This window comes from Prionailurus bengalensis, chromosome A2 (genome assembly GCF_016509475.1).
Source record: "Prionailurus bengalensis isolate Pbe53 chromosome A2, Fcat_Pben_1.1_paternal_pri, whole genome shotgun sequence".
Lineage (NCBI taxonomy): Eukaryota > Metazoa > Chordata > Mammalia > Carnivora > Felidae > Prionailurus > Prionailurus bengalensis.
This window is the reverse complement of record NC_057348.1, coordinates 75,198,205-75,221,845: the sequence shown is the minus strand read 5'-3', so window position 1 is coordinate 75,221,845 and position 23,641 is coordinate 75,198,205. Positions and strand designations below refer to the sequence as shown.

General features: G+C 40.8%; 1 protein-coding gene across 4 annotated transcripts in view; it reads left to right on the top strand.

Annotated features, from left to right (window-relative positions):
- The first annotated feature begins 479 nt into the window (after window positions 1–479).
- Window positions 480–23,641, top strand: part of STARD3NL (STARD3 N-terminal like) — a 50,992-nt gene continuing 27,830 nt past the window's right edge. Inside the window, exons 1-2 of one of the 4 annotated variants that reach the window (XM_043588542.1) lie at window positions 489–697; window positions 9,140–9,404. The gene's annotated coding sequence lies outside the window, so the exon portion shown is untranslated. Of the gene's footprint in view, window positions 698–9,139; window positions 9,405–22,131; window positions 22,342–23,641 lie in introns of those variants that run through there. The other 3 variants (XM_043588541.1, XM_043588543.1, XM_043588544.1) reach the window with 3 other exon arrangements.

The window sequence follows — 23,641 nt, the reverse complement described above, 5'->3', positions numbered from 1 at the left end:
AGCACAGAGAAAAGGTCTCCTAAATAGGTCTGGGGGCCTGAGAATTCAGGGTGGAGGTGATGGTTGAACAGAGCAATGTAAGGTCCTACTTTTTAATTCCTGGAGAGCTCAGTGCGAGGTGCCAGGGGCCCTGAAATCCAGGCCACGACTATTTTCCACGAGCCGGAACCTAAATCCCCACCAAGAGACAGGAGGAAAGCGGAAGAAGCAGAATCGCCAATAACGGGAAAGCAGCCTCTTAATAAAACGGCAAGGGACAACACTCGGGCAAATCCAACCAGCCCGCAGCTCTCAGAGACCAAATTTCAGATTCCCACCCTCTACACGGGCGAGGCGAGCCCGCCCTCTCCCGCCTTCCGGCGTTGCTTACTGGGCGGCAAATGATCGATAGACCCATTCACCAATCGCTGGCTCTGTTACGGGAGGCAGGCGGGCCCCAGCCCAGTCTTTGGTCCCTCGGGCGAGATGGGCTTCTGTGCGTCGACGTCAGCGTGTTGACGTCACGGGCCCGGTACCAGAGGAGGTCCGGGGGCTGCTGGCTGCGGGCGGTGGGCTGCGCGTCGCCTGCTGGGCTTGGTCCCCCGTCCCCGCCCCGCCAAGCCCCGCCCCTCCGCCCGCTAGGGCTTCCGCGGGCTCAACCGCGGAACCGCTGTCCCCGGGCCAGCCTGGGGCTGCCCGCCCGAAACCACCCGATGAGGTAGGCTGGGTTTCTCGTCACCCTATTTGACAGATTGGAAAACTGAGTCACCCGGGATCAGATGACTTGCCCGGGGCTCAGGGGAGACCCGTGAACGGAGGCCAGAGCCCGGGCGTTCGGGTGTTTGCTGAGCGCTGTGCGGTCCTCCGGGGAGGAGGAGGGGCTAGGCGGGCTGTGTTTATAAAGGATGCAAAAGTGAAGTTGCAGAATGCCGAGCCCCACCTCGTTCCACTGCTTGGGCTGGGATTCGGGGGATGGATACAGGTTGTGAGTCTCCATTCCTTCACCCTGCGGACCCCGAGGAGCCCTCGGTGGGGTCCCGCCCCGTGCTGGCGCCATGGGCCCTCCAGAGTCACCAAGAATGGTGACTGGGGTGATGCGTGGGTTATACAGACAAGGTCGATCATTGACCTCTTTTATTCTTTAAAAAAAAAAAAATCTGTGTTTCAAGCAGAACAAAATGGAAAAAGCGCAAGTTATGAGTGTTCTGGCCACAGTTTCATTTCACTGCTTTGCCCACTCATGGTATCCGGCCATATTTTGAAATCTCAGCAGCATGCTTATTTTTGTTTAGGATTTTCTAGAAAGATCTCCCCCCCCCCCCTTTTCGTCCAAATACGGGTTAACATTGTGGAACTTTTCCTTTACCATCCCATTACTGCACCAGTTATTCACCATGTCATTTGTCTTCTGTTTCGCAGATGGAATCACTGAATTCATTACTTGACTCAGTAATAGTTGGGATAAGTTTAGCAAGGTAACAAAGTAACGGGTCTGATCTCAAATATACTGGAATTAGTTCGGTTTGTTTACCTCACAGTCATTGTTGAGAAGGGTTCTGAAAGATAATTCCCATCTATATACCATCTACTCATCCACCCTCTCTTTCTAAAAGCAGGATCTCGAAAAACAAAACTTACAGTACCTTTGCTTTATGTATGGATTCATGCTCGTAAAGTGAAAAAGTGTACTGTACAACATATGCATACGTATATATTTTCTATTTTCATAAAAATGGACTTTTCCTTATGTTCACAGAAGGATGGTAGTTTTAATCATCGGAGTTTATTCTTTGAACAAGTTCATCAGATGAATACATCTGATCCTACATCATCTCTGTGCCACATTTTGGTTTAAGGTGTTGGGAGATTGAGGGCTGAAGAATTTAGGTCAGCTTCCTGCCCTCGCGGGCCTTCCATTTTGGTGGAGAAACGATAAACATGTAAACAAAAATGACAATTCTAGATAATGATAAATGCCAGAAAAAATACTGCAAGATAAGGGGGTAGGGTGTGACTGGGATGTGGGGGGGTGGAGGGAAATTTAGATATGGTGGACGCGGAAGACTTCCTTGAGGAATTGACAGTTTGGCGAGACCTGAGTGTATGGAATGAGGCAGCATGGGAAGATCTGGTGGACGTTTCCAGGCAGACATAACAGGGCAAAGGAACTAAAGGAAAAATGGGCTTAGCATGTTACAGGGGTAGAAGAGGAGCCATGTGGAGTGCAGTAAACCTAGCAGACAGTGAGGTGGGGTGGGGCAAATGAGGTGGGCAGGAGCCACGGACACGATCATCTGAACCCTGAGTAAGGATTGCAGACAGGCAAAGGAAATAGGGCTTGTGTATTGCCAAGACCCGCTATTTAGTGAGACTCATAGACTGTAGCCAGCTCTCTGCTTTATTTCGGTTATGAAATCATTGCAGTAATTCATTATGGTTTGTTTTGTTTTGTGTTGTTTCACCAGTAGTCCTCTCTCTCGCTGAAAATCTGTCCTCTTCCCTGTATCCCATGCTGTTGTGTTCCTGGTTGTCATTATGACGTGCAGGACTCTAAGCCTCTGCTGCTTATCATCAGTTCCCTGCTTTTATCCTTCCTTCCTATGAGTCCTCCAGTATTTATGTGCTCACCCTTTGCAAAGGACTGGCACTCAATCCCTGCCATTCTCCATGCTGAGTTTTAGGAAACTGTGTTGTCAAGTGGATTACCGTTTGCCATCAGGACTTTCATCACTGGCCAGGGACTTAACGTCCACCTTTATTTAGTGCCTATAATGTGCCAGGTGCATTACGTACATTCTAACCCTTCCAGCATATTGCAGAGGTAAATATTATCCCTTCTTGACCAAAAAGGAAACGTGCACTGAAGGCCATCCAGCTAGTACTGAGTGAGCGTAGATTTGGGCACTCCAGTAGGCCTGCCCACAGAGCCTCTTCTGTGCCACTCCGCCTCACTGCTTCCCTGGATATGAAGCAGCAGCTATACATCTCCACTATCTGAAATTAAATTTTTTGAAATGGCATTTCAGAGGTCATGATTCAACCCTCTCAGTTTAGAGGTGGGCCTGTGGAGGGCCATAGGTGTTCAGTGATTTTCAAGACTTAACTGCCACCAAATTCTCTCACCTTCCTGATTTGCAGCCTAATTGTTTTTCTGTTATACTACATAAGATTTCTGCATATATGAAAATACAATATTTCAACATGACGGGCTTATTGTCCAAAACTCGTACAAGGTAGTAATGCTCCTTAGGATAAAATAATCCATTGTTTTCTTTCCCTTTTCTCAGCGGCGAGCAGGTGCAAACTCGCTGGACGAATCTTTGCTTTTAGTTAGGAGAAAGACAGTGGTTTCAAAATGACTTTAAAATTTAAGGTTTAATTTCACCTGTCTCTGAAAGGGAACTTAAAGCTTGTTACTGGTTTCCCAGCTTTAATGTTGTGTTTAACAGTATGGGAACATTGCCTAGAGTGGCTGCCTCATAGTTTCTGTTAGCAAGTGGAGTTTCTTCCTAGAATGGAGGAAGCCCTTGGGTTAGCTCAGGGATATAACTTCTCTTTCTTGGTAATTATCATTTGTAAAAATAAGGAAGAATCAGTTTGTGAATTCTATGGTTCAAAAATGTTCCTACAGTTTAAAAAATACCCATTATTTATTTCCAGGCTTTGCTTCTCAGTTATGATTGGGATATGGTAGGTGAATAATAGTAAACTCGCAAATAGTTAAGTTCACATTCTTGTGGCTTTTGACTCTCCTCTAGCTCAATAGAGATTGCCTTTCATCAGTCAAATTAGAATTATGTTAATGGAATTGCCTTCTTTCTTCCATGTGGAAACTGCTTAAATTTAGGCAAAAGAGAGCTTTTGCTCTTTAAGCCATTTGCTGGGTATTTTGACCGAGTATCTCCATCCTTCCAAGATTGTTGGTGCCACTGATGTCCATGTTCTGGAGATCTGGGCTGTCATGACTTGGCCTCAGACTGTAGTGCCACCCTTCCACCATGAGCCCACTGCCCCAACTGGACTCCTGGCCTTTCCAACTTTGGTGTCTTTGCTCGTGCTCTGCCTGGAATGCCTTCTAGATGGACAGATCCAGCCAAAACTCTGCCCATCCCTCTGTGTCCATCTGTGCTGCTTATTTAACGAGATATTTCCTGTGTCTTTAATGGAAACCTCTTTCCCAGCCCCTCTGGGAGTATTTCTCTGACAGTTTACCAATCCTGGTATCTTTGGTAATACATTCTTTTATACATGGGTGTTAAATATATATTTCTTTGAGCGTAAAAGACACTTATCAATTCATGTTACACATGCAGTTTTTTGTAGATTGTAGAGACCTTTGGTTTTGTTTACACGTTTACGATTTCATCTTTGAGAGAAGCACCATTCTGCTTTTTTTCTTGGCTCTGCTTCAACAGAACCTCTTTCCTGTTTCAGTTAAGGGTCTGACTTACCAAGGGATCCTGTGAGAGGAACTCAGATCTTTGGGTTGTGAATATTTAAGGCACACTGTCCCCCCAGAAAATCATTCTCTGTGTTTGTGGTGTTGGAAAAAGTAAAAGCAACTCCACTTGTTAATATTAAGATGAGAAAGGGCCAGAGAGGCCAGCCTGGGGCACCTGTGGTGCTGGGCTGGGAAGCCTGGTTTGTGCTCCTGGTTCGCAACAGCCACGTGTCCTGGGTTCTGATGCCCGGCATCAGAAATCCTGGCAGCCACTTATGAGCCTATCAGCGGAGCTTTGGAGCAGAGTTTTGGAATGATTTCAATAAATAGCATTCAAAATACATTGGAAAAAGAGATGACCAAATTAATTAATGTGGGGCATTTTGATTGTTTTGTCAGTTATAGTTCATTAAAGATGGAATATTCTTGGCTCATTCAATATCATATATTGAAACTCCAGACGTGTGTAGACTTGCTTCATTTTGGTTAACAAATACCCAGATCCCATACTTTTATATGATGATATTTGTAATTCATGAATTGAGCAAACAAATCTAATGCCTAACATGTGGCCAGGCATTTATTTCCCTGCCTGCGAAGAATATAGACAGGTCTTCTGGGAGCTTTTGGTATAGTACTGAGAAAAAGACATGTAACCAATATGTGAAATGTATATGAAAGATTTGAGGTGCCATTAAAGATATGTGGCATGTATGTTATCCAATTGGATTCAGAAGGTTTCTTTGAGGAAGTGGTACTTAAGCTTCCTTGAACAATGAATAGGCTTATTCCCGTCGTTGAAGTGCTTGGAAGAAAAGGCTCTCCAGGAAGAGGGAGCATGAAGGAAAAGGCATAGATGGTGAAACCTCCTCCTGTACAGGGAACTTAAAATAGGTCTGTATGGCTAGAGCCCTGGGTGTGAGAGAAAAGGAGTTTTGAATAGAGGGATGAAATGGTTCATTCAGGTTTTCGTTTTTAAAAAACTAGCATGAAACCAGCATGGAGGATGTTTTGTAGATGAGCGAGTCTGAATTACTAGAGTAATGTGAATGAGTGGTGATTGGGAAAACCGTGGAAAAGTCCAATAAGAGATATTAGGGGAATGACATCGTCATCAATCAGTTTGGAAAATGGAGCTCACAGCAGAATCAAATTTAACATATTGTCTTCATAATAATGCTGTACACAAGATCTTATGGGTTATTATTTGTTCATTTTTCCTACCTGAGACATTTTTGAAATATTTACAGTTAGTGTATGTTACACATCAATATATGTTTAAGTCTTTCTTATAATTTTCTTTTTGACTTTGTAATTGCTTGTCTCTTATTAAATTATTTGAGAGGAAATAATAGAGCTGGTTTCAAACCTTTTTTGAGCTTTTCAAACCTTGTGAGCTTATGGAGATCCTACTACTTTGGTGATATCCTCTGCCTCTGTAACATGCTCTGAGCCCATTCTTATTATGAGGTTGTGATTCTGTTTTCTGGCTGTATTAGCCTGTGGTTGCATTGAGTCTTATAAACTAGTGGGGTGTGTGTGTATGTGTGTGTGTGTGTGTGTGTGTGTGTGTGTGTGTGTATTTTATTTTCTGAAGCACAGGTGAGTCTGACATGCTGATATCTTGAATTTCCTATGTGACCACCTAAGAAGTCTGATGAAAAAAGAAAAGGGTACTGTTTTGTTTTTTTTTTTTAATCCAGGCATCAAAATTTTGCCATTGACTTTCTTTATATACCATGTGCACCAAGCAGACCTTCATCCATGATAAAGATTAATAATTATTTTAGGAACTGTGTGCCAGCTTTGTATATCAAAGTATAGGAGAAAGAGCCCAAATGTCTGTCGACTGATGAATGGATAAAGATGTGGTATATATATATACAGTGGAATATTACTCAGCCATTAAAAAGAATGAAATCTTGCCATTTGTAATGACGTGCGTGGAGCTAGAGAGTATTATGCTAAGCAAAATAAGTCAGAGAAAGACAAATGCCTTATGATTTCACTCATGTGTGGAATTTAAGAAACAAAACAGATGAACATATGGGAAGGAAAAATAAGGGAAGGAAGCAAACCAGAAGAGACTATAGAGAGCAAACTGAGGGTTGATGGGGATGGTCTAAATGGGTGATGGGTATTAAGGAGGGCACTTAATGATGAGCATTAGGTGTTGTATGTAAGTGATGAATCACTGAATTCTACCCCTGAAACCAATATTATACTATATGTGTAATAACTAGAATTTAAATAAAATAAAAATTTGAAGCAAAAAAAAAAAAGGGAACTTACTAATAGTAATGTTACTTAACACAAATAAGGAAACCAAAATTTGGAGAAATTAAGTGACTTGTCCAAAGCCATACCACTAGCAAGGACTTCCAAATAAGAAATAAGGGGGCGTCTGGGTGGCTCAGTCAGTTAAGTGTCCATCTCTTGATTTTGGCTCAGGTCATGATCTTACAGTTCCTTAGATTGAGTCCCACATCAGGCTCTGTGCTGACATCTTACCTGCTCACATGCACATGCTCTCACTCTGTCTCTCAAAATACATAAATAAACTTTAAAAAATAATCAAAAAATTTAAAAATTTAAAAAACTTAAAAAATAAAAAAATAATAAAAAATAAAGATGTTCATTTTTAGAATCAGGATTTTCTCAGCAAAAAATAAATTTTCTGGACAGAATAAGAAATATGTCTGATTATAAAAACAAAAACAAGTGTAGGAGGTAACATGTAACTTTTGCCCGTTGGGTGAAGATGTGAATGGCACTTCCTCTTACTGACTTGCTCTGGTTTGTGAATTAGGAAATTGGCCTTGGATACCTCCAGGGGCAGTTGATGTTTTATCCCCACTGGCATTACGCTTAGTGCGCCACTTTTGCCAGCTATGGAGCCCCTGCAGGAGCAGTGAGTACAGGATGGGACACTTGTGGGAACCCTTCTCTCTCCTCTTCCATGGAAGGAGTCTTGTGCTTTTGAATGAAGAGAAACCCAGTTCGCCCCTGGATAGCCACCTTAGCTTTGCTGTCTCCTCATCAGCTGGCTACTTGAGTTTAGCTTCTGTCTTCCTGTATAGAGAATGTAAGTTTGGGGAGGCCTATGGAGAATGTGCCATGAACACATTCTTAGTTCTAGTCATTGAGATGAAGACAGGTAGTCGCTAAAAGAAGTGAACTCTTGGGACGCCTGGGTGGCTCAGTTGGTTAAGCATCCAGCTTTGGCTCAGATCATGAGCTCATGGTTTGTGGGTTCAAGCACCGCGTCTGGCTCTGTGCTGACAGCTCAGAGCCTGGAACCTGCTTCAGATTCCATGTCTCCCTCTCTGTCTGCCCCTCCCCTGTTCACGCTTTGTCTCTCTCAAAAATAAATAAACATTAAAAAAAATTTTTTTAAAGAAAAAAGAAGTGAACTCTTGTAGCCACTTTCCTGTGACTCCTGGCAGATCAGTGAACTCCCTGCCTTGGGATGGTACTGATTTTCACATCTAGATCAATAAGACCATAGTTCTGTCCTGAGAACTGAAAGCTTCTATTTGAATACTGCTTGCAGTAAGTACTGGTGCAGAGAGGTCTTCCTTCCAATGCATTGCTAAATATTTCAAGTTTCTTAATTGAGGGACTTTGTTGGTTCACGACTTCCTCAGGAGCTTCCTGGGTGTAATCTGAAACTGGCCCCTATATGTGTAAGGCAGGGAGAGAGCAAAGAAAGAAGAAAGAGGCAGACCACTTCACATTGGTAGTGGCGTTTTCAGGAGCAAAGGAGCTTAACTTACAAGGCTGTCTTGAGCACCTGCAAGACAGTGGCTTCTCTCACCCGCCCTCCAGGGTCTGCAAAGTTGATGTAGAGGCCCTGAGTGAGTTCAGTCAGTCATATACCCAGTCCAGATAGCCTCGGCACCATGTTTCTGTTTCAAGGCTGTATCTTAGGAGCAGCTTCTGGGAGGGGGGAAGGCAAGCAGAGTACACATGCCAAGGCCGGGGAAGGGGGCGGCGAGCCTCCGACTGGCCAGGTCTGGCTCACAGGTTGACTGGCGGTCACATCTTCATCTCCAGCAGATGTCATCTGTCTAGATAGTAATGTGACTGTTGACGCCATTGTTGCTAAAGCTGGAGGCGCATCTCTAAGAGGAAGCTTGAAATATTCATGAGAATGTGAGGCACTTAGGAGCAGCATGGTTCTCTGAATTACCATATACCTACTGATGGTTGACAGTACTAATGAAGTCCAAATTGGGAAAAATAGTGGTAACTCCATAATAACCACCAAGTATTTTATTACTGATCTCTTGTGATTTTTAAAGAAAACTAGATGTTCTGGAAAATGGTGGGTAGTCAGCAACCAGAGAAAGCAGTGTTACACCTGTGGAAATGACTCCGTGTGACTCGTGAAGGAAAATGGGATTATGTATAGCTTCTGTGACCTAGAAGATTAAATTAAAGCTGTTTGTAGAGGAGCCGTGTAAGAAATATTTGAGTATAGAAGTTAGAGCTGAAGCTGAGAGAGGGAGAAAAGCTGTAATATCTGAGCACCAGAAGAGACCTATTGGAGGAGAATCAGAATTTGGAGAGAGACTGTGGAAGGTAGCTGTAGAGACCCATGTTGTTCCACTCATTCGGGGCCCAGATAGCAGTTTCTGAAAAAGACGAGACAAGGGAAAGAATGTTCTTGTTCGCTAGAGCCCAACTTGAGACAGATTTTTTTTTTTTTTGGAACAGTGGTAAGATGTAGCCGTAACAAGCCAGCCATCTGACTCAGCCAGTGCTGGTGACATAACTGGCTACCAAGGTGTCAATCCCTGCAGAGGTACTGAGCTAACAGCATGAACTACCCAACAAGACTGGCTACTCCGTGGCATGCTGCCATTTTGCCAACCTGTGATCTGTGCAAGAACAAATATACGTTGTCAAGTCCTTGACAGTCTCCAGCTGGCTCATCTTCCCCCGGACCCGGCACCACCCAGGGGCATGGTTATTGTCAAGGGTACATTGATTTCCTTCCTTTCTTTCTCCTCAGTCATTCCCTTCTGTTATCTATCTATCTGTCTCCTCAACTAGATGGAGATTCTGCTAAGAGCATGGGAACTCTTGCATTGCCCTTTGGATCCTTTTAAATGTCCTTGGTATTTTACATTTTGTAGGTGGTCAGTGCTTATTATTTAACAACATGGGAACTTTCAGTGGACTTAAAGAGGGCCCCCCCCTTAATTATTTTCTATTCTACAAATAAAGGCACTTTGTTTTTTCTCCATCTTTTATGGAAAGAAGGGAGAATATTCAAAATTTCTGTTCTCTTGCATGGTTTTAACTTCCATCTATATGCTATCAACTCTCAGATTTCTATATCTAGCTCAGACCTCTCCTCTGAACTCCTGACTTAACGTACTTTACTATTTACTTTAATAATGATCACTGTCAGTGTGGATATTAATACGCATCTCATACTTTACGTGTCCAAACTAAACTGATGTTCTTCCTCAAAGTTGCCCTGAGACTGTCTTCTCCATTGCAGCAAATAGCAACTCCATCCTTCCATTTCCCCAGGCTATAATTCTGAAAGTTCTCCTTTAGTCCTTCCTTTATCCCCCCTGCCGCTCCCCCGCCCCATATCCAGTCCATCAACAAATGCTTTTGGCTCTGTAGTTAGAACCAATCAATTCTTACCGCTCCCACTGCTACCACTGTAGTCTCCCAAGTCAATGCGTCACCTCTTGCCTGAATCGTTGCTATAACCAGCGAATTGGTCTTCCTGCTTCTGTGGTTCAGAGAGCCTCTTAAAGCTTCAGTTGACTCAGGTTTCTCGCCTAGTGAAAACTTTCCAGTCTTCCTATCTCATCAAAGTCTTTACAGTGGCCTGTAAGATCCTCTGCCCCTTCTTCTCTCTTACCCTCTCATGTTGGTCTCCAGCTCTGTTACTTAGCTCCGGCAAAGCTGAAAGCCATTGACCTGTCTGGACGCCTACGCGGCCAACTTCACCCCACCTCGGGATGTTACTCTTATCCTTCCCTCTACCTGCCTTGCTCTCTGCTGGTCTTTGCTCCACCTTCTCAGGGAGGTCATCCTGACCACTCCCAGTTTAAAATTACAATGCTTTTTTGTTTATCTTCTGTCCCCTTACTTTAGAAAATAAGCTCAGTGCTCAGAGGAAGGCCTGACACGGTTTGGGTGCTCAAGACGTATTTGTGGAGTAAATAAAGTAGACGTGCTATATTCCTGGCAAACTTTGAATTTTCAGAAATTATCAAGGACAATTTTAAAATTTTGTAGTGCCCATCCAGATTCAGTTTCTCGGTATATGTTTTGGTTTGTCTCATAAAGTACAAGAACATCAGTATGCATTTATCCAGCCATCTTTAAATCTAATATTTCTTTTTTTAAAAAATTTTATTTATTTGGGGGGAGGGGCAGAGAGAGGGAGAGAGAGAGAGAATCCCAGAATCCTGTGTGGAGCCTGATCCCATGAACCACAAGATCATAACCCAGGCCAAAATCACTTAGAGAATTAAGTTTTTCTATGGGTGCCTTGGTGGCTCAGTCCGTTAAGCACCCAACTCTTGATTTCAGCTCAGGTCATGATCTCATGGTTTGTGAGATTGAGCCCTGCATTGGGCTCTGTGCTGACAGCATGGAGCCTGTTTGGGATTCTCTCTCTCTCTCTCTCTCTCTCTCTCTCTCTCTCTCTCAAAAATAAATAAACATAAAAAAATTAAGTTTCTCTAAAAACAGGTGTGGGCTTGGGAGATAAATTAGTGTTATTAGAGGACTGACTTAAAAATACCATATTTGTTTTCTGCTTTAGTTTTTCCAAGCCGTTGGTAATTAATTTCTAAATAAATCTTAGTCTTGAAGCATATTGTTGAAAGGTTAAATCCTGCTTATGTACAGTTACTTTGGGCTGCTGATATTAGCAGGAATCATTGAATGAGACAAGGCCGTGAGAAATGACAGGGTTTTAACAGAGAGCCTTGAATGTGTGTGCTTGGGGCAGAAAGTGTAGCAGCGAAGAGCGGGTAGATTTATCAGGATGGAACGAAAGCTTTCCTTATATCCCAAGTGAGTAAAGAACAGTAGAAAATATGAGACCCAGAAAATAAATATTTGGAATAAAACCATGGACATTATATAGAGATATCACTATGGAGCTGGACATTCTAAATTCTTAAAGCGAAGAGAAAGGACAGAAGAAAGTGGTGTGGAAGTGTAGGTACCAGTGTTACTATAAGAAACCAGCTGCACGGGGGCACCTGGGTGGCTCAGTTGCTTGAGTGTCTGACTCCTCATCTCTGCTCGGGTCATGATCTCACAGTTCTTGAGGTCAAGCCCCAAGCCAGACTGCCCTGACAGTGCAGAGCCTGCTTGGGATTCTCTCTCTCCCTCTCTGCCCCTCCCCTGCTCGCTCACTCTCATTCTCCCTCTCTGAAATAAATAAGCTTTAAAAAAAAAAAAAAAGAAAGAAAAAGAAATAAATCATCTGCATGAATAAAACGGCACTGAGGCTGAGCCTCAGTGGATGATGCCTTGTAAAATTCTTCCCTGAGGTGTCTGGGAACAGTTTGGGTACAAATCTGTGGAACCGAATGAAGGACAGATTTGGCTTGGAAAAGCTTACAGAAAAGTGATATCTTACGCACATTTTCATTAAAGACCTAAGCAAACTTTAGATCCTGAATTCTCCCTCAGTATACCCTCCGCTGTTTCATTTAGGCCTCGTGACAACAACAACAAAAAGGCCATTCTTAGGTATTTGACACGGGCTGAAAGTTCAGACAGAGTGACTCCTGTCTACAGTCACAAGCACTTTAGAAGTCTTCAGCCAGTTTTCGTTTGTGTGGGGATAATTTGATAGTTATTATATAATGGGTAAAATGATTTGGGGGTCCTGAGCACTTATAGAGGTTTTCCTTTTAGTCTGTCACTGTGTCTCAAACTGTCATGTACAGAAGAATTATTATGCAAATGTGTACAAAATCGAAGTGCATTCTGCGTTATAGAAAAACTGGTTTAAGCCGTTTTCTAGGATGATTCAGGTTCCTCTGTACTCAAAAAAGGTAGCCCCCACTGTAGCAAAGTCAATTTAATGATTTTTTTGCAATGAAAATTTGCCTGCGCTCTCTTTAATATCTTTATATGCTACATACGCATATGCATACTGTATATACATTACATGTAAATATATTTGTATCGTATGTATGTTTATAGATGCTGGATGGGTGGGTAGATAAATAGAGCAACTTTATTACAAAACATCTTTCTGTCCTTAGTTTTTCTGAACTATTTGTAAGTTAAGCTGTGTACTTCACGACACTTAACTACTCAGGACTTCGTCATGCATTTCCTAAGAATAGGGCCATTCTCCTACATAACCAGAATACTAAGCTATAATCAATTCCCCAATTGTCTTCTGTAACTTCTCTTCCTTTTTTTTTTTTTTTTTAAATTCAATTTCAGTCTAGGCTCATGCATTGCATTTGATGGTTGTGTCTCTTTATGCTTTTTTTAAGTTTGAAGAGTATCCACAGCACTTTTCCTTTTTTCTGTTCTTTATTTTCTTTTTAACCACATTGACTTCTTTGAACAGTCCACAGTACCTGTCTTGGAGAACGTTCCAAATGCTGTGTTTGTCTGGGTGTTTCTTTATGACTGAAATCAGGTGAAACATTTTCGGTGAGGGTGTATCGTAATAGATGATTGGCGTTACGTACTTCCTCCTACTTCATGTCAGAAGATACATAATGTCTGCTTATTCCAGTATTGGTGATGCCGCCTCATTACTTGGTACAGATGGTGGCTGCTAGATCTCTTCACTATAAAGGTGTATTATCCCCAATGGAATTATTAAATAATCTGAGGGATAATACTTTGAGACTGTGAAGATCCTATTTCTCAACAGCTTCATAATAATTTTTAGCATTCATTGAAGATTCTGACATGATTCTGTTATTCCAACTAAGGGTTACAGATTATTGATTTTTCTCATTTTATTACCTTTTCTTCCTTTTTAAAAAAATTTTTTAATGTTTATTTTTGAGAGAGAGAGAGAGAGAGAGAGACAGAGTGCAAGCTGGGAGGGACAGAGAGAGAGGGAGACACAGAATCCCAAGCAGGCTCCAGGCTCTGAGCAGTCAGCATAGAGCCTGATGTGGGGCTTGAACTCATGGACCATGAAATCATGACCTGAGCTGAAGTTGGATGCTTAACTGACTGAGCCACCTAGCTGCCCCTTTTCTTCCTTTTTTTTTTTTTTATCTGATATATTTTTCTGTAAAGTTAATAATGTCATTACTTGTTTTCATGTTCAAGTTGTCCCACATTGGCCAGTGGGAACCCCTCAAGACAGCCAATATAGTTTTTTAATAATGATTATGGTTTTTTTAAAAAAATTTTTTTTTTCAACGTTTATTTATTTTTGGGACAGAGAGAGACAGAGCATGAACGGGGGATGGGCAGAGAGAGAGGGAGACACAGAATCGGAAACAGGCTCCAGGCTCTGAGCCATCAGCCCAGAGCCCGACGCGGGGCTCGAACTCACGGACCGCGAGATCGTGACCTGGCTGAAGTCGGACGCTTAACCGACTGCGCCACCCAGGCGCCCCATGATTATGGTTTTTTGTGTGTGTCTTCTCTAAGAAATCTTTGCCTACAAATAGGTTGTAAAAATATTCTACTTCACATTCTTAATTTTTGTCTGGTGTTAGGGTTCAAGGTTCGTTTTTGTTTGTTTGTTTGTTTTTCAGTTTTGATGTCTGGTTGTCCCAGCAGCATTTGTTGAACACAGACTTTCTTTCCACCATTGGATTGCTCTGACATCTTTGTCAAAAGTCAAATGATCAAATAAGTGCAGCTCTATTTCTAGGCTGTCTGTTATGTTCTGTTGATCTATTTGTTGATCTGTATATTAGTACCACACTGTTTTCATTCCTGAAGCATTATAGATGATCTTTAAGTTAGGTAGTAGGAGTCTTCCAATTTTGTTGTTCTTCCTCAAGATTCTCTGGATATTCTCATTTCTTTGCATTTCTATATACATTTTAGAAATAACGTATCAATTTCTACCATAAAAACCTTGGTGGGGTTATTATTGGAATTAAGCTGACTCTGTAGATCAGTTTGGGAGGAATTAAAATGTTACCACTGAATTCTTCCAATCCATAAATGCTGTATATTTCTCCATTTATTTTCATCTTTATTTCTTCTTTCTGCAATGTGTTACAGTTTTCAGTGTTGGGATCTTGCATATGTTTTGCTAAATTTATTCCTTAAATTTATTGCATATATTTTATTAAATTTATTTTAATGTTTTCAATGCAATTTTACATTTTCTTCTTTCCTTCCCCTCTTCCTTCCTTCCTTTCTTTCTTTTTTCCCCTCCCTTCCTTCCTTCCTTCTTTCTTTTCATCTGTCTCTTTCTCTTTAGTTTCTCCCCACTCTCACTGTCCAGAATGAAGGAATTGGTAAATAGGTGAATCACAACATTGTAAGCAAGCTGTTGCTTTAAAAAAAAAAAAATGAGCAAAAACAGTCTTGCTGCAGCATAATAAATGCCATTATAGAGGTCTATGCTGTTCTCTGCTCAGGGGAGAAAGGTGTGGAAGAGTGGGAGGAAGCCAAAGCCTCCCAGAGAAAATGGCGTTTGAGTTAAGGCTTACGGGATGAGTAAGCCAGAGACGTAGGGAGAGGAGCAGTCCAGGGAGAGGGAAAATTACAAGTAGAGGTGCCTGAGAATGTGATTCCTTTAGGGAAGTGCTTGTGATTTTCGGCCTGAAGTGGTTCTGGAGAGGGAGGCAGAAGTAGGCCACGTGTTAGGTTAGGCAAGATTAAGGAGTTTGAGGTCTACCTGAAGGTCCCTGGAAACTATTTAATAAATGATCTCATGAATTTAATTTGCTTCTCTAAAAAATTTACAGGTGTTGGATGAGAATTCTTTTTTATTCAAAAGAAATTTCTTTTCCTTTGTGTGCCTTGTCTTTCTTTGCCCATTTTTCTAATTGAATTGTAAGGTCTTCATTGTGTCTTTAATCACGTAAGTTTTACTTCTAATGTGTTTAAGATAGGGAAGCTTTTTATTTTCATGTGTTGAGATCTGTTTCTCTTTATTCTTACAGATTCCTCATCCTAAAATCATGTTATTCACCTGCAGTTTCTTCTACTACATAACCCATGAAGATGGCTTTGTTTCATTAACTTTTATTTATTTTCTAAACGCTTATTTTTTTGAGAGAGAGAGGAAGACTGTGTGTGCATGTGTGTGCACAAGCAGGGTGGGGGCAGAGAGGGAGGGAGAGAATCCCAAGCAGTCTCTATGCTGACAGAGTGGTACTCAAACCCACAAACTGTGAGATCATGACCTGAGCCTAAATCAAGAGTCGCTTAACCCACTGGGCCACCCAGGTGCCTCTGTTTCATTAACTTTTAAGTGGAACCCTCAGTATATTTTGATGTGTAGGTTTCTTTCTCCATGAGCTAGAAAGACTAGTAGTTTTAGTCTTTCGTAGCTGAATTTCAATGGCATCTTTATCATCTGTAGATATTTTTTGCAGAAAAACTTAGGAAAGTTCTGGGCAGATAGTTTATAGGTAATGAGTTTTCCTTGATCTTTAGTAGTTTTATTATTTGTTTAATTGAACTAATACTTGGTACTTGGTCAATTTCCTATTACAGTTCAGATTGCTGACTTCTCCTGATAAATCAGTAGTGTGGCACACATATGGCCCCTGAAGATGGGCACACAGTTCTCTCCTGTCTGCCCCTGTTCTGTGTCTCCTGATGCTGATTATCAGTTGTCGCTTTTTCTTCATTTACACTGTTGTCTTTCTTATATCACTAATGTATTTCCTTATGTCTCTTTCAAAACTTGGAGAATAAGAGACTTGAGAGAACCACATTTTGAGGAAAACGGAAGACAGTAGATATCTAGATGGAGATGAAGAGTCTCACAAAGTTTGAAGTTATTCCAGTCCCCCCCCCCATTGAAAACCAGTCAAATGTGCATAATTTCAAAGCTTTTTGGCCCAAATGAATTATAGGTTGTGTTTATGAATGTTTTTGAAATGCAAAGAAACATTTTAATGGGTGAACAGAGATAATCTGCCTTCTTATTAGGTTTAGTTTTTATTTATATGAGTTTTTACTTATGTGATGTTTCAGGAACATTTGAATACAGAAGATCTACTCATGGGAGCAGTCGCGAGGTTTAAAGGAATCTAATGTACATTAAGAACTCCGCACTGTGCCTAACTCAGTCTGCGCTACGGAAGTGAATCATTTTGCTATTAGGTTAATATGTGGTATATGCAGTGTTATATAATATATAATAAGATGTCAATAGATAGGATTAGTTCATACTTGTGTTGTATTCTTTGTCCCTGTATGTTCTTGGTCAGATAATGTCGGATTATTCTAGCTTTAAGGGTAACCTCACTTTCTTTGTTTCTTTTTTTTAATGTTATGAAACATAACATAACATTTAAAGTTTGTAAAATTTTATTTTTTCCCCCCAATTTTGAAATACCAATCAAACTGTCTGACTCTAGTTCCTTTGCCAGGTAATTCTTTGTCACCTTTGTCACTTTTCCTTTTGGGTTCATTCTGGTTGATTCATTCTAGTCAGCCCATCTACATCTTCTTGATGTAATATTTCCAAAGTATTTATGCTTTTCAAACACAGTGAGTGTGAAGTGTCACTTTCTGTTTGAAAAACCACCTCTCCTAATAATGTTACTTGTATTCCTTTCTTAATTGCCCCCTCTGCAATCCAGGTTTGCTTGTTTGCCCATTTCTTAGGCTTATTTATATATCTTAAACTTACGGAAACGTTTACCCATGTACAAAAGTAGGGAGTTTAGTGTAATGAATCACATTATACCCATCCCCCAGCGTGGAACATTTATCATTCTCCTTTCAGATTTATTTATTAATTGTGTTCACTGTTTTTCTTTTTTCCTTTTTAATGTTTTTCCCTGTGGGATACTTAACAGTTTTTGTAACGTTATAACTTAAATGCCTCATTTTTAAAATTTTATTCTTTATTTAAAAAGGAATTAAAGCACTTCAAGGAAATGAATTTGATGATAAGCACAACTATGACACCTTTCCACTGTTTTTACTGTCATTATTTTTTTAATTATACAACATAATTTATTGTTTTTCAGAGTAAGATGTGTTACTTCTATTGTATGCATTTCTCATCCCTGATATAGGAGAGGAGAAAAATGGATATTTACACTGAATATCAGAGAGTTTGACATGTTCTTATCTAAATGCATCTTTAATAGAACATTTTTAGAGTTCTTTTATAAACATCTCCCTGTGAACATTTTCCTAAGGCCTTACTGTCATTTTAAAAATACTATTTAAAAAAAATTAAATATATTTATCTCAGTAGTTATTTTAGAAAGTACTGCTATGTTATGAGTGTCTATTATGCATTGTTTTTCTGTAGACAGTTCCTAATTGCAAGACTTACTGAATTAGATATTTTTAGTAGTATAGTTTTATGCTAAATGTTGTAAGCGTATCAAAATATGCTCAAAATAGTATATCGTCTGTGATTGAAGGGTTACAAAAAGAATTATCTGTCTTTAAAAAACTTTATTATGTATTCAAATAAATCAGCATCCGTATGTATATCTTCAAGATACCAAATAGGATTTTTTAAAAAATAAACTGTCACACCTTCCATTTTGATCATAATCTATCGTTTACTTAGCTTTTACATTTTCTTTGTTTTTAAGATGCATTTGTTATCTCTGTTCTTTCTGGTAAGGCATACATTATTGATACTGAGTGGTAAATCTTAAACCTGATTTCAAATGTATTACACTTCTCAATTTTTAGAAATACAAACATTAGCTATACTTGCTTAGTTAAGAGGATATATGGCAGAATCTTTAGAGCTTAATTATGAATCTTGAGTTTTTGAAGATTTTGTATACTTACTAAGAACCTCCCTGCTTTTTTTTTGGTTATGAATTAGTAATCATACTCAAATACTTGTAAGCCAGATTTTAAAATAAGCAAATGTACTGTATTAGCATTGCAGAGTCAAATTCAGTTATTCTATATCTGTTTGGAGCCTGATAACTGTGGTGCTCTTAATAATTCACTTACAGAAAATTATTGATAATTGCATGTAAGCTTACAAAGAGATATTGGAAGAGGGGACGCCTCGGTGGCTCAATTGGTTAAGTGCCGACTTCAACTCAGGTCATAATCTCACAGTTCATGGGTTTGAGCCCCATGTCGGGCTCTGTGCTGATAGCTCAGAGCCTGGAGCCTGCTTCACATTCTGTCTCCCTTTCTCTCTGCCCCTCCCTCGCACATGCTCTGTCTCTCTCTGTCTCTCAAAAATAAATAAACGTTAAAAAATTTTTTTTAATTAAAGAGATATTGGAAGAATACTTCAGTAAAGGCACAGCTTTCTATACTTCTTTTTTAAAATGTCACCTCTTGCATATTATACACAGAATATGCTAATATTTTAAAGATGACTAACCCGTCACTAAGGTGGTGTCTGAATGGTATCTCTAGATGTTTCCAGAAAGTAGTGCTTTTGAGGGTCATCAGGAGACAGCTAGACATCCATCTCCCAAACAGCTTCATAGTGGCATCACATTGACTTTGTTAGTGTTATAGTCCAGCCCTCTTTCTTGTTGACCGGGAGACCTGATTTGTCCCCATCTGTTTACAGAGAGCCCAGTGGAGAGTGGCTCTGCCTCACATGGGTCAACTCACATCTTAAAACCTGCAGTGAACACTGTAAGTGCTGTGTAGACTGAGTTTGTTTCAAGCTGACCAGTCTTACTGTCTCCCTACTCAAACTATGATATTTTAATAAGAAATAGAATGTTTAAAAGGTGGTGGGAAGCATGCAGGGAATTATTAAATTGTTCAGTGACAAAAGGGACTAATGATACCCTTAGCCATAGTTTTAATCAGAGGAATAATCTGACTGCTGGACTGGAGATACTTAAAATCCACCAGGCAAGGCACTCCCTCTTGAAGATGCCGGGTTGGGTACAGCCACCATTCGTTTGTGACACTCCTCTCCCTGTGTTTTCTGGACTGACCCATCTCCTCTCTGAAGGGCACATTTCCTCTTCCACTCCTTGCAGCCTAGCTGATGATAAGTCCCGTCAGCACTCTCCTATCTTGGACTGCGAGCCCTTTGGCTTCTTGAGGGACACAGTACATCCGCTCTGATTCATTGTGTGTTAAATGTATAGTTTAACTCTCAGAGAGCAGTATTATTTTAATTGTTTCAAAATTCTCCCCGGCTTTCCCGCATTGTAGTCCTGATGATATGGGGAAGTCTATAAAAAGCCTTGCAGAGTTTCATACATGCACATAATTTTTTTCTTTCTCTCTTTTTTTAAAATTTTTTTTTTAACGTTTATTTATTTTTGGGACAGAGAGAGACAGAGCATGAACGGGGGAGGGGCAGAGAGAGAGGGAGACACAGAATCGGAAGCAGGCTCCAGGCTCTGAGCCATCAGCCCAGAGCCTGACGCTGGGCTTGAACTCACGGACCGCGAGATCGTGACCTGAGCTGAAGTCGGATGCTTAACCGACTGAGCCACCCAGGAGCCCCATTTCTTTCTCTTTTTTAAATAGTCCACTCAGTTGTCAAATTAATAGGTATCTACTGGCAAAATTTGATTCCTTGACTCAGGAAAGATTTGTTTTTATTTGAAGTAATACCAAACAGTTGGAGGGTTTTATTTAATTCTCCATAAAAATTTTTCACTATTACTTTGAAATAACTGATCCCCCCCCCCCCCCCAGATTTCTCTATCTAGCAATCTCCAATTGTTTCTCTCTATCCAGGAATTTCCTCTTGTTTAAACTGCTAACTTGAATATGCTATGTAGGTGTTATAAAATCCAATCCGGTATTCATGTGTTTTGTATCTTAAATTCCACATGTGAGTGAAATCATATGGTATTTGTCTTTCTCTGACTTATTTTGCTTAGCGTGGCACTCTTTAGCTCCATCCACATCGTTGCAAATGGCAAGATTTCATTTTTCTTTAATGGCTATAGAGAACAAACTGAGGGTTGAAGGAGGGGAGGTGGGTGGAGGGATGGGCCAAATGGGTGATGATGGGCATTAAGGAGAGCACTTGTCAGGATGAGCACCGGGTATTGTATATAAGTGATAAATCACAAAATTTTTCTCCTGAAACCATTATTATGCTATATGTTAGCTAACTAGAATTTAAATAAAAACTTGAAGCAAAAAAATAAAATTCAATCCTAGCCTAGCCTAGATTGTAAAAGTATTTTTCTCAACGTTGTATTTCGTTTGGAAAATACATGGCATAAAGTAAGCCAAGACTGGAAATGTGAACATAATGGTAGTGGGCAGTCTGCTCATAAGTGAAACTTCTTGTAGTGTTTCGTAACGCCAGTTCTCCTGCTCGGGAAGCTGCAGGGTTGTACAATGGTGTCAGCTCCTTAACCTTGCCCCCTGCCAGTCTTTCTCAAGCCAGTTTCGTCAGCGTTCTCCCAGGTCTTTACTTTCAGGGTAAGGTTGGCATATGTGACAGCATCAACAGCACCAAGAAGTACAGGACGGGGAATCATACTTGTTTCTTCGTTTAGAACATCTTACCTACAAACAACTTTGAAAGTTTTAAAAAATACAAGCAGCTTCATGAAAGCAAGCATTAAGTAGAAAGCTGTATTTTATGAAAAGTTAATCATTGATTGAATTTGACATGACATTTTTAGGCATGGCAGAACTTTCCTCCCCCCATATTGATAACTTTAAAATATGAAGGCCATGGGGTGCATCAGTGGCTCAGTTGGTTAAGCGTCCAACACTTGATGGTGGCTCAGGTCATGATCTCATGGTTCGTGGGATAGAGCCCCGCGTGGGGCTCTGTGCGGACAGTGTGGGATTCTCTCTCTCCCTATCTCTCTCTCTCTCTCTCTCTCTCTCTGTCTCTCCCCTACTCAATGCACGTACGTGCTCTCTTTCTCAAAATAAGTAAATAAACTTAAAATAAAAAAATAAAATATGAAGATTGCTTTACTATGTTTTTTAATGCCCCAAATTAGCTTTAGCTTACTTCCCACATCCTCTCTTTCTGTGCATATTTATTCTTTAAAGTCTCTAGGTTTCTTAGTTACCATGCCTCTTTCTCTTAACTGGCAAGGCATGTTTGTAAATGTCAGGTTATCCGCTCAGTATTCCCATTCCCCAGTTCTAGCTGTTTCATCTTGGAACCTGCAGGCTCTAGATAGGACTTTTACCATCATAAACTAGGTCTAACATATGCGCCTCGCAAGAGGATAGTCAGCTCAGTCTGCTACCTGCTCCCACAGAAACCTGGTCTTAGGGTAGAGCGGGCCCAGCTGAGGCAGCCCGGGTCTTTGGGGAAGCTCAAATTCAATGCCTGCATCCAAGGCCCATTTAAACACCTACAGATGTCCCTCCTGTTTCCTCTTGGTAGTGATGGAGAGGAAAGAAGTAAAAGATTTGAGCTTTAATCCTAAAATATATTTTAAAATCTCTTTTAGATGGGCACATCCCTGTAATCCTGTTTCCTCTTAGAGTGATGGAGAGGAAAGAAGTAAAAGATTTGAGCTTTAATCCTAAAATATATCTTAAAATCTCTTTTAGATGGGCACATCCCTGTAATCCATGTAGGCCTCAGATTCTTCTTTCTTTTTTTTTTTTTTCAAGTATAAGCATACATTTGTTTTACAGGCAAGAATAACTTGGTTAACAAAGATGAAGAAAGCTTTGAAACAACATGATGAGACACAGTCTTCAGGCACTAATATGTCTCTTTGCCTGTGAAACAAGGGAGTAGAAATCGATCAGACTGGCAAACTTAAACCCCTCCGAGCTAGGTCGAAACTGAGGCCGAGTGGAAAGTGCGTATTACGTCTAAAGAGGTCAGCAGCCTTACTGCCGTGGTAAGGAAATGCAGGCCTCCTGATTCTGCTTTTAACTTTTCAAGAGAAGCTGGAAGTCTGGAGTTTTATATGAAACTTCATTATTTAAAATGTTGACAGTTAGTTCAAAAACTTGAGAAACACTGTGCCAGACCAAGCAAAACATGTCGATAAGCCAGTTCCGCTCCCTAGGCCTTTGGTTAAGATGACGACCTAAAGTCATTCTGAATTAAATGATTTCAGTGTCTGTTATTCTGGCACTCTCTTGGAAGAGAACATACAGTGTCCTGACTGTAGCCATAAGTAGTAAGAGAAGAAGGCTGGGTGTTGGGGATGAAAGGTGTGGTTTGATGCCCCTAGCTGGTGCCCAGAGGCTCTCTCTAGGAAGGCGCAAGAAGCTCTGGGACTTTTGTATGAGGCCAGCAGTGATGACTAGTGCTCAGAGCAGCCGCTGTTTAACGTCTGGAGAGTATCGATTCTGTGCTCAAGCAGATGGAGTTGAAGCTTTGGCTCAGCTTTGCACCCAGCCTGGGGACCAGTGCGGTGGAAGAAACCCAAAGATGTAAGCAATTCTTCTTGGAAACAGAAAGGATCTCAGTTCTTTTTGTTTTGTTTTTGTTTTTTTCCACGTGGGAAGGATATCCTCGTTTAAGAAGCTACCAGCATAGATGAGACAGAATTTTTCTCCAATTTTAGTAGTGTGGAGTTAAGGAAAGAGAATTAAGTCCACGAGCAGCATGTTCATGCCATTTGAAGTGGCCCTCAGGTAAATGAACTGCAGGTTTTTGCTAACCACACAATCAGAGCACGCATTGGAAGGATTCATATTCATCAGTTAGCCTGCGGTTGCTAGCCTGAATCACTCCAGATCTCGCCTGGGTCTCCTTTGTGAAGCTGATGAAAGCAATCATCCCTTTTTCTGGAAAAATGCAGAAAATAAATATGGTTTCTGTTGTGATAGTTCACCTCTGTCATCCTAGTGTGAAAGCATCCACAGACCCTCAGAATGGGTGTGGTGGTGTTCTGTTAAAACCTGATACTCAGAAACAGGTAGCAAGCCATAGTTGACCTCTAGGCTACAGTTTGCCAACCCCTGGTTTAGAGCACTGATAGCTGTGCCAGGCTGGAATATTAACCAGCAAATGTTCACTTGCCTTCTCCTCTCTGAGCAGAGTGTACATCCCAGCTCTACTGCCTTTGGGCATGGCCTTGAGAGAAGATTTTGGCCAATAGAATATGAGCAGACGTGATATATACAGAGATTTTAAATGTATTTACATGGTCTCACTTGTCTCGTGTGCTGTTGCCACTTGCCGTGAAA